The sequence below is a fragment of the Musca domestica genome, unplaced genomic scaffold, assembly GCF_030504385.1.
Source record: "Musca domestica strain aabys unplaced genomic scaffold, Musca_domestica.polishedcontigs.V.1.1 1, whole genome shotgun sequence".
Classification (NCBI taxonomy): Eukaryota; Metazoa; Arthropoda; class Insecta; order Diptera; family Muscidae; genus Musca; species Musca domestica.
In genome coordinates, this window is record NW_026712114.1 from 16,541,581 (window position 1) to 16,559,973 (window position 18,393).

An 18,393-nucleotide genomic window follows, 5' to 3' on the forward strand; every position below is an offset into this window, starting at 1 on the left:
AAAAAAAAAAAAAAAAAAAACGACTCAGAAATTGATTGAAGATACTCAAAAATAAATAAGGGTATATATACTTTTCCTACAATTATAGTACGTATTTCCAAACAAACCGCCAAATCTCAAACACAGATACCAACAGTAATCAAAATATCATATTTCAGAATTGTAACTCCATCCCATCACCAAATACCAAATATAGTACCATTTAAATTTTCGTAGAATTATAGTGCACATTTCCGAAGCCACATCCATACAGGGTGAGATGAAAAAATTGCCAAATTTGGTTTTCTCCGATGAGAGAAAATTCGTTGCCCAGCAGTTTGTTAACAAACAAACAGGTTAGATGATAATGTGCACCTTCGGTTGGCCATCAGAGCTCAAGCGCCTGCCATGGTGATGGTGTGGGCCGCCATTACAGCCGATGGTTGCTCTTCGCTCGTATTAATCGACCGTGGCGTCAAAATAAATGCCGAATATTATCGTAAAAATATTCTGGAGGTTGTATTAAAGCCTTGGGCATGCAAACATTTTGGCCGCAGACCTAGGAAATTCCTACAGGACTTTTAAGGCAAGGTTCCCCGCTTCATTTCCAGCACACAATGGCCACCAAAATCTCCGGATACCAATACTTTGGACTATTGTGTCTGGAGTATTTTGGAAAGCAAGGTTGGCACTAAAACTACCAAAGTGTCGATCACCTCAAGCAAACGCTTCGCCGGGAATGGGCCAAAATACTGCAGAGCAATATTCGGGCAGCGTGTGACGGTTTCATTGGCCGTTTGAAGGCCATAATTCGTGCCAAAGGTGACCAATTCGAAAAAATCTAAACTTATTCTAAAATTTGATGCTATTTTCGACAATTTTTGTTTTGATTCAATAAAATTTAAAAAAATGTAAAAATTATGGCATTTGACTTTGTTGCAGTTTTTTTATCTCACCCTGTATAGTCCAAATATGGCACGTCGCACAATTTATATCATATTTATTTAGATCCGATACGAAATGGACAATATTGCACCATTCCTACTCCATAGAGGTTCAAAATTTGGTATATTCATAACAGAAGTCAAAATATATTAAATTATCGAACATTGGCTGAGGATATACCTCCGTCGGAAAAATCGACTGATACTTTTTATACCCTCCACCATACTATGGAGGGTATATTAACTTTGTCATTCCGTTTGTAACTCCTCGAAATACTCATGTCAGACCCAACAAAGTATATATATTCTTGATCAGCGTAAAATTCTTAGTCGATTTAGCCCTGTCCGTCCGTCTGTCTGTCCGTCTGCCTGTTGTAATCACGCTATCTTTCGAACGAATTGAGATGGAAGGCTAAAATTTTGCACACATGTTTATTTTTCCAGTGGGCAGGTTAAGTTTGTAAATGGGCCATGTAGGTCCACGTTCTCATATAGCCCCCATATAACGGTACCTCCCGATATTCGGTATTTTGATGATTTTAGCGACATTATTCAACGGAATTGTTTAAATTTTGGTATGAACATTACAGCCTAAGACAGAAAATTGTCTGTCCAGGTCCACGTCTTCGTAGAGCCCCCATATAACGGTACCTCCCTGTATTCGGTATTTTGATGATTTTAGCTTCATTATTCTCCGGAATTGTTTCAAATTACGTATTAAGAGATCGTAATGGGATCTACAGTCTGTGACAGAAAATTGTCTATGTAGGTCCAGGTCTTCATATTGGCCCCACATACCAGTACCTATATTCGGTATTTTGACGAGTTTAGGTACAATACCCACCGAAATTGTTTGAGACGCGTATTTGTAGTTCGTAATGGATGCTACAGCCTATGGCAGAAAATTTTCTATGCTGTACTTTTATTACAACTATAATTTGAATTTCCAGGAGACAATTGGTAATTGCATCTGAATCCCCATCAGAGGCCCTCATTTCAAATTTCAGAATTCTAGGGATTATCCCTAACTCACTCATTATTGTACTCTTTTCTATGTATAGATTCAAAATTTTCTATAAAAATTGTCTTACTTCAAAATTTTATTCCTATTACATTTCACTTCAAATTGGCAACACTGCTTGTGATACATTCCAATGCTCTCTATTTTCTATATTAGAGATACAGAGCGAGAGAACAATATTGAGTAACCAGGAAAGAGAACAGAACAGTAACTGTATCGCAATGTAAGTAATGGGTATAACGGTAAATGTCAAAACCTCTCACAATCAGTTAAGTTTTTAACGTCGAGTAATAAAGTTGGCTTTTCTCTCTAAGGAAAAATTGCGGAAAACGGAAAAAATTTGTCTGCTATCTCAAAAAGAAAAATTTTTCTAAAATAAAAAAAATCAAATTTCTTTAAAGAAAAAGTTTTGCTGTGAGAGAAATTTTGTTTTAAAAACTTGTAAGTTTCTTCTCGCGTAGAATAAAAATTTCAAAAAAAGTTTTAAAGTGTTTTGTTTTTTGAAAAAAAAAAGAAAATTTTGAATATTTGTTTTTACGTTTTCATAATCAAATCGATAATAGGTCTGCCTGTCTATTTGTCTGTCTACCCACATTTTCATGAAAAAGAAGGAATTTTCCCTTCCCTTAAACCAGTTTGAACTACCCAAATAAAAAAGTAAAAGAATTTTATAGAGAAAGCCAAGCAATCGAGCAAGGAACTGTGTGTGACACCAACTGAACAAAGAAAAAAAAGAAGCAAAGAAACAAAAAAAAAAAGGAAAAATAAAATACGAAACAAATTCAAATCCAATTGAATCGGGTGTGTGGTGTTTTTCTTTTCTATACTCGCATCACGTATCACATAGCGACCCCACAACCACCGTTTGGGCAGAAGGCAAGAAGCAAAGAAATAAGAAACTCCTTGGTGTCCTGTTTGCGTGTTTGAGTGTGTGTGTGTGTGTGAATTTATGAATTTTGAGAGAGTGTGCAGAGAGTGATTTGCCGCAGTTGTAGCAGTGCGCATTTGATTGTCGTCCTCCTCGCCGCCATCGCCACCGTTATTGGAGTTGTGTTAAGAACATTTTTGTTCTTTCAACGTAGTCTGAGTATACACACGGATACAATCCTCCCCAAAGGATACCAATAAACCCCCTCGCTACTACTAACAACCGCCCCCCCACCTCTTCTCAAGCGAAATACGAGCTGAAGAAGAAGCAGCAGTAGTCTCATAATATATGTGTCACTGTGCTCCATTGAAATTTGTGCCGCTGTAGTAGAACACAAAAAAGAAGCGTAACTCCACAGCCGGACAAAGGGACACACACACAGAGGGTAAGCATTAGAAAAGGATTACTAGTTAACATTTGAGTTGCACAAGCATCATCCCCACCACCCCCAAACAGCGATTCGATTAAAAATACCTTCAACAGATACAAACCAAACCAAGCTAAGAAAAAAAAAAAAATAATGTTAATGGACTTTATGCTAAAATTATGCAAATATTTAAACAAGCGTGTGTGTGTGAATGTGTAATTGTCGGTGAGAGTGTTTGCATTTTGGACAAAAAGACGACAGACATGTGGTTCAACGACCGAACGTTGGTCGGTCGGGTCGTCATCCATACAGCGTCACCTGTAAACCATCTAAAGTCAACATCACAGCCATCACCACCATCAGCAGTAGCAGCAGCAGGAGCAGCCACCAGCCATAACTATCACATGATACAGATAGAGAAACACTCTCTCACACACAAACCCACATTGAGACACTTATATTTCTGTACCCAAAATACTTTACAAAAATATATATTTTTTATGTGTGTGTTCCGAAGGCATACACACATTTGGGCAACTCTTACTACCTGCCTCTTGGCATCCATTTCATTTCAATGGTTGGAGCCACAGCCACCAGCCATTGGGGATGGCATGGAAGGCATGAAAAGCTCACATTTGAAAGATAACAATCTTTCAAAAATTTCAAATAGCTCCCCGGAGACGAATTTTGTGTTAAATGAAAATCCGTTACTTTTGCCATTTTCGAAGGCTCAACACTCAGATTTTTTCGTTTTATTGCAAAAAAAAGGGAAGTAAAATATTTGCTTCGGCAAAAATAACACTTTGGTGTAACAATTTGAAACAAAAGCCTTTTAGGAGATTTGGGATATGCCACGTGTGTGTCTGATGCTTTAAATGAGATAATGGACATAAGTAACAACGTTTTCTATTAAGTTTCCAAAACCCCCTTTTTATTGATTTAATTACTAGCCCACATTCCAAAGGGAACTATTTAATATTCTCACTCCTATGCCTAAGGCCTAAAAACAAGCCAAAAACTAGTTAAGAAGTATCAGTCGATTTAACCGACCGATATATACCCTCAGCCAATGTTCGATTATGCATACTTACATATTTTGACTTCTGCTATGATTATTAAAATTGTTGACCCCCTATGGAGTAGGTTCCGAAGGAATGGGCCAATATTGACTATTTCGTATCGGACCTAAAAAAATATAATAAAAATATTGCAACGTGACTGAATTGGACTATTTCGGTTACTTCCTTCACTTAATATGAGATAAGCGATAATTTATAGAAAATCTTAAAATGAGGGTGACTATATCTGAAGTCACCCGAAGTATTCCATTTTCATACTTCATCTAATACAGATTAAAATATTGGCATGGGTAAAAATTACAAGAAAATCAAATCATATATTCTGTATTCATCTCAGGTTTCTGGTTGAAGGAAATATTTAGATCTAACAAGTCGTAAAGAATCGCTGACTTGTTATGACCGATCAATTTATTGAAGATTGTGACCCGATCTAGACCATATTTATAACAGATCTTGTTTTGATAGAAATATTGAGATGTGTCAAGTCCGAAATCGGATGTTAATTTCGCGTTTTATAATATCCATCCATAATATCCATAATCCATGATTTCCCCTTTTTGGCGGAGGTTGCAGAGGACGGATATATCCCATATTCACAGCAGATCTTTTGTTAGTAGAAATAATTGGATGTGTAATATGGAGATAACCGGATGCTTATTTCAACAAAGTCAAAGGCCATAATTTTTACATTTTTTTTCAAAATTTTATTGAATGAAAGCCAAAAATGTCGGAAATAACATCAAATTATAAAATACGTTTAGATTTGTTCGAATTGGTCACCTTTGGCACGAATTATGGCCTTCAAACAGCCAATGAAACCGTCACATGCTGCCCTAATGTTGCTCTGCTCTGGTATTTTTTAGTGCCAACCTTGCTTTGGGAGGGTCAACATTTTTATACCCTACAACACTATGTGTTGGGGGTATTATAAGTTTGATTGGGCCAAAAATTATGTAACACCACGAAATATTGATTTCCCACATAGGAAAATATATATGGATCTTCCTATCTCACCGAGCTGAGTCGATCTAGCTATGTATGTCCGTCCGTCCGTCTGTCCATGTTAATTTGTAATCAATGTACAGGTCGCAATTATGGTCCGATCTTCACGAAATTTAAAATGGAGGTGGGGCTAGGGTCAGAATAGAACCCTATTTCTTTTGGTGATGATCGCATAATAATTAGGGGTTGAAATGGACCAAAAACTGAAAAAATTCCTGATTTTGCACTTGCTCTATAGGTCGCAATTATAGACCAATCGACGCGGAATTTCGCATGTAGCTAGAGTTTAGGGCTGGCAAGAAGCCTACCCTTTTGGGTGGTCATCGGATAATATTTAGCGGGTAAAATAGACCATATCTTTTTTGTTGAAAAAATTCAAAATTTTTCATTAAACCGCGAATATTTTAAATCCCGGCGAAATCACAAAGCCATGACAAGGTTACTTCTGATCTTTACATTGATGTTAACATCCAACAAAACGGATATATAGCAAAATATGTGCGATATATATGTTTATCAAAGAAGATATGCTTGAAAAATCTCTTATATGAACTGATTTCGACAGTTCTCATTAATTCAGAATGGCCTATTGGCAGGAAAGAAAAAACGTCTAAAAAATCGCATAAAAATATCTCTCTAAAGATGAAAATATTGGATTTGTAACATATTCTCATATTTTTTCAATTTTGTCATATTTTTGGCATATTTTCATTTTGAATTAAACATTTGGTAATATTTCTACAGCTAACAAAACTAAGTAGTTAGGATATCAGGATATCATATACAGATCGCATTTATGGCCCGATCCTTAAGAAATTTTGCATGGAGATAAGATGAGGGTCAGAATAAAAGCCTATTCTTTTTGGAGATGATCGCAATATATTTAGGGGTTGAAATGGACCAAAAAACTGCAAAATTGTCAGCAGGTCGTAATTATGGGGGTTACCGGACATTGCAAAAGCCAAGCAGTTTTGGATGGCCATCCAAAAATATTCAATGTGTGAAATAGTTTGCCAACTTTTGTAGACAAAATACGAAAATGTCCATTCCAGCGACTTTTTGGAGAATTCACAAATACAGGAAAGACGCACTTCTGACTCTTTTTTTTAACGCTGATTTCGTTGAAGAATGTAGTCAAATGTCTGTATCTCATATAGATGCGTTTCAGTCAAAAACCAATAATAAATGTTAATCTTTTGCCACTTCTGAGAGATTATAGGTCTTTGGGAAATATTGGTTCCAGATCTTGGAAGACCATTTAAGTGCAACATCTACCAATAAATTGGAAATGAGCAAATTAGTTTAAGTTTTTTTATTATTATTCGAAAATTAGAGAACGAAATCTGATGGTTTTCTTTTATTATTTGTCACAATATCTTGTGGAATTCTTTCGAATATCTCGCCTATATAATCTGTATCGTTTATTATAGTGTTGTAGGGTATTCAAAGGTCGGCCCCGCTCGACTGTAGCCTTTGCTTACTTGTTTTTAAATAATTATAACTTTTATAAAATGTGATGTCAGAGACCGATTGTCTTCAAATAACACACATAACAATATTTTTATTAACCCAAGGTCTGGTGTGAAGATTGGATATATCGGTACACTCCTTCTGGTATGTTCCCTCACAAAGGGTCAACAGTTTGAATATCCATGAATCTCAGACTTGGCACATCTCGATATTCCTATCAACACAAGATCTGTTATAAAGAAATTGGATCATTCCTTCTGGTACCTACCCCTAAAAGCGTCAACGTTTTGAATAACCGAAACGATCATACAATCCGAAGTAAGCATCCCGTTCACTTCATATTTCATACATCCCATTATTTCTACTAACACAAGATCTGCTGTGAAGATAGAATATATCGATTCACTCCTTCTGATTTTTTGAATAGCATTTTCTAACATGAAGAAGGAAACAAGAGACCCATAGTTACTTGAATTTTTGCACAAATACATTTTTTTTGGTTCAAGGACGCACCCATTTGATTGGAGATAATCGGTTAATGTTTAGATATAGCTCCTTATCTTTAATTGGGCACCAAATTTGTAATATTAACCCGAATAAGATGGTTGCATAAGCAACTAAAGCCTAGAAGCCATGACGTCAAATTTGGTTAAAAATCGGTTGAGATATATCCGTCTTTTTATTTTTCTCATTCGATTTATTATGTTTGTCCTTCACAACCGCAATATGCAGGTACAAACTTACATACACAAAACAAGAACCGCAGCTTCTATCAGTAGTAAAATATTTAGAACTGCTTGTATCTTAAATTTGGAATTTCACAAAATATTTCAAAAATTTATAGTTATTTTAATACCGAAATAACAATTCTATACTATTCCAATTAGAATATTTATACCCTACAACACTATGTGTTGGGGGTATTATAAGTTTGATTGGGCCAAAAATTATGTAACACCACGAAATATTGGTTTCCCACATAGGAAAGTATATATGGATCTTCCTATCTCGCCGAGCTGAGTCGATCTAGCTATATATGTCCGTCCGTCCGTCTGTCCATGTTAATTTGTAATCACTCTACAGGTCGCAATTATGGCCCGATCTTCACGAAATTTAGAATGGAGGATTTTGCAGTTGCTCTACAGGTCGCAATTATAGACCAATCAAAGCGGAAGTTTGCATGGGGCTAGAGCTTAGGGATGGGCAGAAGCCTTCCAATTTGGATGGTCATGGGGTAATATTTAGTGGGTGAAATAGTCCACAGCAGTTGTGTTAAATAAAAGTCAAATTTTCCATTAACCGCGAATATTTTTAATCCCGGCGAAATCACAAATATACGAACAGGTCAACTCTGACCGTTACATAGATGCCGACAGTAAATATATCGGTTATATATAGCGAAATATATACAATGTGTATATACAAAGAAAGGGGAAGTTAGTTAGAATGCTTATATCTCAAGAATGGTTGGACCGATTTGGACAAATATTGTCAATTCAGAATGCCCTCCTGACATAAAAGTATAAAATCTAAAAAAATCGCAGAAAAATATGCTAATAAAGATGTTAATATAGAATTTGTAGTATATTGTGACATTTTTTATTTTTTTCATATTTTTTATCGCATGCGATTTTTTCAATTTGACTTATAATATTTTGTAATATTTTTTCACCTTACAACACAGGTTGGGAATATTATATAAGTATTGCAAATATCGTCCGATCCTCACGAAAATTTTCAGAAGGGTAGGGTTGGGCTCAGAAGGGCTAAGCCTATTGTTTTCAAAGATGTCCGCAATATATTAGGGGGTTGAAATGGACCAACATCTTAAAATTTTCCTGATTTTGCAGCCGTTATAAAGGTCACTAATAGAAACTAAAGGACTCGAAATCTCGCATAAAGTTAGAGTTAAGACGGCGGGTACAATGGACCACTAATTTTGTGTGAAAAAATACCATCATTACATACAGGCGATATCCGAAATACACAAAAGGCGAATTTCTGGCTTTTTTAATGCAGATTTCGTTGACGAATATAGCCAAATATCGTAGACAAGCAAATCATATAGATGAGTCTAAATTTTAAGATACAGAGGGGCTTCTTGCTTTTGGAGATGATTGCAAAATATTTAGAGGTTCAAATTATCCAAAAACAAATGTTTTTCCGATCACACAATTGAAGCCAATCGACACACCTGTGAAGAGAGTTAAGTACAGGGAAGAATTCTAGCATTTTGGATGACCATTGGATTATATTTAGCTGTAAAATGAACTACAACAACTAACAGCCCGACGGAGTGCATAAATATTGGGCAAATGTCCCTAGTCAAAATCCTAATTTCAAAAGCGAAATCTTCCAATATGGATTTGGAAATAAGGGAGCTTCTAACATATTGTAGTGTTGTAGGGTATAACACAGTCGGCCCCGCACATCTATAGCCTTTTCTTACTTGTTTTGGCATACGTTACAGTACTCATGTGCAAATTAAGAAGCTAAACACCTAATCCTAATACAAACAAGTTAAAAAATATCAGTAGGTTTTGCCGACATTCGATTATTTAAATATATTATGACCTCAGTTATGATTATTCGAATTGTCGACCCTCTAAGTACCAAGTTTGGACTAAATCGGATACCCTTCCCTTCGAGAGTTATCGTGCGCACCAGTCAGCCATACAGACGGACATCGCTAGATCGAGGCACGTTTCAAATGATATAAAAAAAAATTGTATTTTCAGCACTATTCCTGTTCTTTCCACCGGATTTAGTACTTTTCGTGCATTATATAACACGCATTTCCAAAAGCTGTTAATTGTCTAACTCATAACAAAATTTATAAGCTTAGCATTATTACATATACTAATATTTGCAATTATATATATTTTTTTTGGACTCTATATCAAATTTAGTACTTTTAACACACTATATCCCAAATTTGGTACCATTTAGTACATTTTGTGTACCTATTGCATCTATACTCAGATCGACCGCTTCCTATATTAAATTTCAACACTCCACGGTTATCCATTTACCCAAAAACCATGTTGTACCCAATTTAGTACCATTTAGTATAGCCTTACAAGTACTCATTTCCAGAAACACCCCCTCATATTAACCCCACCTTCTAAACTTGATTCTCCTATAAAGTTTAAAGATTTTATCGCTGTCCGTAATTCTATAATTCCTAATAGCAAATTAAATGCTGTTTAGTACTATTGTCCCTTTTTTATACGTATTTCGAAAACCACCACAGTAATATCAACCGTACATATCAACAGTGACCCTACAGAACAATTTCGGATTTCAAGCATTATCCGTTCACCCAATACTAAATGTGGTACCACTTAGTACTTTTCGTATAATTGTAGAATGCATTTCCACCTCTCACCAACTCTACCAAGCAACCAATGCCAACATTTCCAAATTCCAGCTACATCCGTTCAACCCAATGATATTGTACCAAATTTAGTACCATATAGCAGAGTTCTTACACACACACAAACATATCCCTATCATATCAGCCGTATTTCCCATTCCTTACCAAATGTCAAGATTATGCCTCTATCCGTTCACATAATTCCAAGTGGTACCAATTTTTTTTTGTATTTCAGTACTTTAGGCATTAGTCGAATTTCGAAAAAACATTGGTATATCCATCCCATACAAGCTCAAACAACCGAATTTAAAATTTCAGACTTCCACCTCTATCCAAATATCAAATTTAATAAAATTTAGTACTTTTCGTACTTTTTAGTAGATATTTACAATACCCCTACCATATCTCATTCCCCATCCCACGAACAGTGCCACAAATACCTATTTTTAGATTTCTAGCCCCATCCTTTCCTCATGTACTAAATTTAGTACCACTAAGTACCTTTTTCTACAACCATTTTAACCCAACAAACTAACTGTGACCCCTATATCAACATTGCAAAATTCCAGCATCCGTTTACCTAAATTAAAAACTTAGTACTTTTTTGTGCTAAAATTTCTAAAAATTAATCACTTCGGAACGTTTGTGGCCTAGTGCTTCTGCGCATTTCACATGGGCAGAATAATTTTCACGATTGTACTTCCAAAGCCCTTAAAATTTATTCTAAAAAATCAACACAAATACTTTAGGAGAAGAAACATGAATATAATTCAGAAGTCCTCGGAAAAATATTAACAAAAGACGGAATAAATGCATTTATTATACCCTCTACCATACATAGTAGGGTACATACATTTTGTCATTCCGTTTGTAACTCATTTTACAGTACGTTTATATATAAATGGGTTAACCGACTGGATTTGGATTAAAATTGTCATATCCATTACTTATACTTCAAATAAATCCTCTCAAAGTAGGTTAACCCTACAAAAAGTTCTAACGTAAACATGGCATTAGACCCAACAAGTTGCAGATATACATACTTTTTAAATGAAATTAAAATACGGGTGAGATAAAAAAAAACTGCAACAAAGTCAAACGTCATAATTTTTACATATTTTTTTTTTTAATTTTATTGAATGAAAGCAAAAAATGTCGGAAATAGCCTCAAATTTTAGAATAAGTTTAGATTTGTTCAAATTGGTTGCCTTTGGAATGAATTATGGCCTTCAAACGGCCAATGAAACCATCACACGCTGCCCGAATGTTGATCTGCGGTATTTTAGCCCATTTCCGGTGAAGCACTTGCTTGAGGTGATCGACACTTAGGTATTTGGTATTAGTACCAACCTTGCTCTCTAAAATACTCCAGACACTATAGTCCAACGGATTGGTATCCGGAGATTTTGGTGGCCATTGTGCGCTGGAAATGAAGCGAGTAACCCCATTTTGTAACCATTCTTGGATGGCGCGTGCCGAGTGCAATGGTACTGAGTCCTGTTAGAATGACCAATGTCTGAGGCCAAAATGTTTGCGTGCCCAAGGCTTTAATACACCCTTCAGAATATTTTCGTTATAATATTCGGCATTTATTCTGCCACGGTCGATTAATACGAACGGAGAACGACCATTACCATGACTGGCTCTTGAGTTCTGGTGGCCAATCGAAGGTGCAAATTTTCAACTGACCTATATGGCAAGTAAACACGATCAGTTGGTTTGTTTACAAACTGCAGGACAACGAATGTTTTCTCATCGTAGAAAACCACATTCGGCATTTCACCACTTTCGGCCAAGCAAAGCAACTCTTTAGCTCTTTTGAGTCTATTTTCTTTCTGTTGCGATCTAAGTTCTTGCACTTTTTGGAATTTCAATGGCAATGGAATATTGCAATATGTTCAACTCACGAGCCATTTTTCGGCCACTGTGACGCGGGTTTCGATCAAGTCGCTTCTTTTCTTTTGGAATCATTTCTGCTAATGTTGCTGTTTTCTTCCGTCCACTTCCTTGACGTCGGGCTACGCTACCAGTATCACGGTAACGAGCGATGGCAAGAGACACAAAAGATTTATTCACATTTAAATGCTAGAGTGCTCTAATGATAGCCACTTGTGGTTTTCCAGCCAAATATAAAGAAATCATTCTATCACGAATAACTTTTTTTTTGGAAAATTCTCATCAAAATGCTTTTGTACGCTTGTAAACTATATAATGAGCTGTCACTGGATTAATTTTAACAGCTGTCGGGTAGGTGGCGTAGAAATGACAGCAGTCTGAAGTTGGTTGCAGTTTTTTCATCTAACCCTTATAGTTGGTATGATTTAATTCTCACAAATTTTCCATTAAAACTTTTATTTTTTATGTGAAGCTCTACTATATATGCAAAGGGTGTGGGGTATCATAAAGTCGACCCCGCCCGAATTTTACATTTTCTTTACTGGTTTTAATAAAACGCGCTGTTAAAGAATTTTCAAAGGAATTATGTAATGTTTAATAAAATTATGAAGAGTTTTTGTCGTTAATATTATATTTTTATATCAATAATTTTATAAAGACAAAACGTCGTGGAATTTGTGAGCAGATTCTAAAACATCGAACAACATTTTTTATATTTGTTTAAGGATTTTACTTAAATTCTTATTCAAGTAAGAATCACTTTACTCTCCACTACACAGTTCCAAATTTCCTTATGAAACTCTTAAACTCTACGGAAGATGTCATTGGATAATCTATTCTATTATGACACCCTTTGAGTACTTAAGGGATATGTTCTAAAGTTATAGGGACACATCACTTCCATTGCAATTACAATCAATCAATTGCTGTCTACTATATATTCCACTACTCGACAAAATTAAAATAAATATTTATTGTTTATTATTTTACATTTCTAATCAATATCCTAGTTTTATCCAAGTCCTCCTCTGTTTTTTAGTGTCCTCAGCTGAAATCGAATCAACGCGTTTCTGTGCCGCCTCACTGTTGAATCCCTGCTAGAGCCGGAGACAAGTTAGCGACAGCTGAACAGCAACAGAGCGAGTGCTGTGTCAGCCCTCTTCCGCAGTCGGTCAATATAAGTGCAATAGCAACTGCTGGGTGCGGGCGAATTTGTGCCCCACCTCCGGTAAGCCATCACGTTATCCATGTTATTCCATGTCCATGTCAATGTCATTTTTGTGTTCTTCGTTTCGTTTCGACTTGTTTTTGTTTTGCCTTTACCACTTTTTTGTTGTGCCTCATTTGTGTGTGCGATTCATTTGTTTACTGAATTCAATCAAAGAATGAACTGAAAAAAAGCAACAACAACAAAACAACACACACGCGAGTAAATAATTTGCATACATGTTTTATTTGCACACACCACACACACACATGTACACATGTGTATATAGTATTTTCTAATTTGGTTTACATATGTACATATGTATGTGTGCATTGCACACACACATACACATGAGTGTGTGTGTGTTTGTAAAAACAAGCAAATTTTCCATTGTTTATCGACATACTTACGACGCTGTAAAACTACTAATGTGTGTCTGTAATATTTGTATTTACTTAAATTTTGATTTTTTTTATTTGAATTATTCATTTAATTATCTGCACCATACGAAACATAAAAAAAACCAAATCCATTTCAGAATCAAATAAATTATGAAAATATAAAAATTGTTTTTTTTTTTGGCCAACCCTGTGTTGCAACAATAACAAAAATAAACCACTGTAACACATGCGACCATCCCCCCAATAACCATTACAAATTGTTGGCCATCATCATTACCACCACCACCACCACCACAATCACCGTCGACCGCCACTAACAATTATCACTGTTACCAGTTACCTTTGACATTTGAGAGAAAAATTGGAGATGATGAGAGATGTGTGATGTAATTCAACCTACGCTACTGTTTTGGCTCCTTTGCCAATTTTCTGATGGAGAGAAAATTATGTGTGTATTAGGGTGGGGAGGAGACAGTTTTTGAGATAATCTCGTCTACTTTAGAAAATTTTAAGGTAGTCTACCATAGACGACTTTTGAGGTCGTCTATCATAGACGACTTTAAGGGTCGTCTACCATAGACGACTTTAAGGGTCGTCTACCATAGACGACATTAAGGGTCGTCTACCATAGACGATTTTAAGGGTCGTCCACCATAGACGACTTTAAGGTCGTCTAACATAGACGACTTTTGAGGTCGTCTAAAATAGACGACTTTTGAGGTCGTCTAACATAGACGACTTTTGAGGTCGTCTAACAAAGACGACTTTTGAGGTCGTCTAACATAGGCGACTTTAAGGTCGTCTGGCATAGACGACATTAAGGGTCGTCTACCATAGACGACTTTAAGGGTCGTCTACCATAGACGACTTTAAGGGTCGTCTACCATAGACGACTTTAAGGGTCGTCTACCATAGACGACTTTAAGGGTCGTCTACCCTAAACGACGTTAAGCGTCGTCTACCCTAGACGACTTCTGAGGTCGTCTACCATAGACGACTTTAAGGGTCGTCTACCATAGACGACTTTAAGGGTCGTCTACCATAGACGACTTTAAGGGTCGTCTACCATAGACAACTTTAAGGGTCGTCTACCATAGACGACTTTAAGGATCGTCTACCATAGACGACTTTAAGGGTCGTCTACCATAGACGACTTTAAGGGTCGTCTACCATAGACGACGTTAAGGTCGTCTACCATAGACGACATTAAGGTCGTCTACCATAGACGACATAGACGACTTTTGAGGTCGTCTGCTATAGACGACTTTTGAGGTCGTCTACCATAGACGATGTTAAGGTTGTCTACTTTAGACGACGTTAAGGTCGTCTACCACAGGCGACTTTAAGGGTCGTCTACCACAGGCGACTTTAAGGGTCGTCTGCCATAGACGACTTCTGAGGTCGTCTGCCATAGACGACTTCTGAGGTCGTCTAACATCGACGACTTTTGAGGTCGTCTAACATCGACGACTTTTGAGGTCGTCTATAGTAGACGACTTTAAGGGTCGTCTGCCATAGACGACTTCTGAGGTCGTCTAACATAGACGACTTTTGAGGTCGTCTAACATAGACGACGTTAAGCGTCGTCTACCATAGGCGACTTTAAGGGTCGTCTGCCATAGACGACTTTAAGGGTCGTCTACCATAGACGACTTTAAGGGTCGTCTACCATAGGCGACTTTTGGGGTCGTCTACCATAGACGACATTAAGGGTCGTCTACCATAGACGACATTAAGAATCGTCTACCATAGACGACATTAAGGGTCGTCTACCATAGACGACATTAAGAGTCGTCTACCATAGACGACATTAAGGGTCGTCTACCATAGACGACATTAAGGGTCGTCTACCATAGACGACATTAAGAATCGTCTACCATAGACGACATTAAGGGTCGTCTACCACAGACGACATTAAGGGTCGTCTACCACAGACGACATTAAGGGTCGTCTACCATAGACGACGTTAAGGTCGTCTACCATAGACGACGTTAAGGTCGTCTACCATAGACGACGTTAAGGTCGTCTAACATAGACGACTTTTGAGGTCGTCTACCATAGATGACTCGTCTACCATAGACGTCTTTAAGGGTCGTCTGTCATAGACGACCTTAAGGGTCGTCTACCATAGACGTCTTTAAGGTCGTTTGTAAGTACCATTTTGGGGTGTTCTAAAAATCCGTCTTCGTGCCATTTTCTCTATTTTTTTTTACACCTCTAGTAATATGACGTACCCTACTACAAATTAAGGCGTTTATGTTTATTTGTGTGCGTGACCAACAAATGACGATAGTTATATATTTATGTATGTAGTTACAATCGTCCTTGATGATTTCACTCAATTCTGAATTGCTTAATGGCATCGGATTCGTTGCCATCCCCTCTTGCCCCCCTTAGGCCCCTCCTTTTGCCATGAATGACAAGCTGTCTAAGTAAATGACTGAATAGAGATAGATGGCTGGCTGGCTGGCTCGGATCGTCTGTTTACAAATTCATAAGGTTTCACTAAATACTTAATTGAGGGAGGACTGACTGGTTTTCTTTTCAGTCGTCGTCTGGTTAACGCTTAACAACCGACCACAAAAATGTGGATTGTAACACAAAAGGAAGGAGATGACTGGATTATATTTCTTGCAATTCAGCAAGTAGGGGTTATTTTCTCTATTTTATTTTCATTTAATAGAATAAAATGAACAAAAGAACACCTAGATAGGAGGATTGCGTTTATTTAGTTGCATATAACCAAGGTAACGTTATAAGTTGGGGTTATGGTTTAGCACTTTAGGTGTCTTCACGCTTAGAGACTAAAGAGTATTTTGGAAATTAGTTCGACTTTAAGGTCGTATGTAAATCGAGTTTCAGTTCGTCTACAAATGCAACTATGAGTTTGACTTGAATACGACTTGAAGTCATGAAGCCTAGGGTAGAAGTAGTCCGTGGCATGAAAATATAATCAAAATAGCTATGAAACATTTGATCAAATAGAATTGATTTAGGAATGCTAGTTCCAAGTTTTGACAACTTCAAAGGGCAATTTGGCCAATGTTCGGCTAAACATAGTTCTGGGAGGATTATGAACTATATCGACCACAGGTCCTATAAGCTCCTTTTTTCCCTTAGCTTTTATTCTCCAGGAGATGTATGCAATGGGCCAACGCCAAAATGTGCCTTATCAAAATACCGGCGCCGCTGTGAACAAAATCCTTTCCAGAACACTTCGAGTTGATGTAGTCGTTAGTATATCTTTCTGACTAGCCGGCTGGTCTACACAAGAACTTTCCAAGGTATTATAAGATGTTATATTGTCTAAACTTTGTACTTGCCACACAAGTTCTTAATTTTGTAATTAGCTTCTGAATTTTTTGAAACTTTCATATTCCAATATATCGACTAATATTAGCGCTATACCACTAAATCAACTAGCTCTTGTACTTACCCCACAGGCTGTTAAATTTTGAAAAGTAATAAATCATATATAACGCGAATATATCCAGATTTTTCCTATCGAAATATTTGTATCAAACTAAGGCCAGGTGGGAAATGGGAAATATTAGTCCATTATATACCTACCCCACAATGGGTCATCATTTCGAATGATAATCACTCGCATAAATTGTGAAACTTTTTCATGATTTTCCCCATATTATGGGATATATAAGATTACTCCTTCCGTGGCCGTGGTATTACCCCATATTGTTAAGGAAGTATTCGCAATGATCCGAATTTCCAGCCTGATAATAAGTTTATCTAATTTATTTTCGGTTCCAAGATTATGTTCCAAAATGGATTGTACTAGACTCTCTCCCTAAGGATAACATTTTTTCAAAGGTCTCTTTTAACAGGTTATTAATCAATAGAAATCTTTAAATGATTTGCAATTTCGGAAATTTCTATATCTGGTAAAGATCCCAAGTGTAACCCTTTCCAATAGAGAAAGTTATAAATAATCCTTAAAATTCTTGAAGAATAAAGTTTGTACCTGGTAGAAGGGGTTCTAAACAAATTTGAAAGACTCTCCTATTTATTGTAGACTTAATATAACATAGAATATCATCAGAGGGTCTTATGTTATAACTTTGAAGATCATTTTTTTGAATATCTTCCAGTCTTAGACAACTGTAAAATCTTTGGAAAGTTCGCCATCCATAGAAGACGTTTATTGCCTCATTAAAATAAATTTTGCAAAGATCAGAGTTTCTTTGTTTTATAGAACGCTTTCAGTGGGTATTGACGATGTGATTTTTTTTTCCACAGGAGAAAATTTTTACTATCCATGTCGTGGAAAGCCTATAAAGGAACATAAGGAAGCCCTTTTATCAATCCTATATTAACATATATAAAAGTCTTATACTTTTATTACACCTTTGAAAAATGTTTTTACTACTTGCAGTAGATCTCTACAACCTCTCGGATTCATAACAGACCTCTAGGAGTATTGTGTCTACGAAACTAGAATAATCTCTTCTAACCATAGAATACCCTCTATCCATAAAAGGCCTTTTGGAAAGCCTTTTTATTTAGAAGCTCTTTAAAAGAAAATTTTTTAAAAATACTTCAATTCATCGAAGATCGTTTGTCCGTGGACTCCGGGCGTTGGTATGAAAACTCAGCGTTTATATTAAAATTTAAATAATCTTCTATCCATAGCAGACCAATAGTAGATGATTCAACCATTGAAGATGGAGTTGTGTCAATCTAGTTCATAGTTTAGTGCACCAATTCC

The 18,393-nt window shown here is 36.5% G+C and overlaps 1 protein-coding gene across 1 annotated transcript in view; it reads left to right on the forward strand.

Moving 5' to 3' along the window:
* Nucleotides 1-2,234: 2,234 nt before the first annotated feature.
* LOC101893487 (synapsin) overlaps nucleotides 2,235-18,393 on the forward strand; it is a 110,858-nt gene continuing 94,699 nt past the window's right edge. The window contains exons 1-3 of the mRNA XM_059119710.1: nucleotides 2,235-2,385; nucleotides 2,508-3,257; nucleotides 13,102-13,290. The gene's annotated coding sequence lies outside the window, so the exon portion shown is untranslated. The remainder of the gene's footprint in view (nucleotides 2,386-2,507; nucleotides 3,258-13,101; nucleotides 13,291-18,393) is intronic.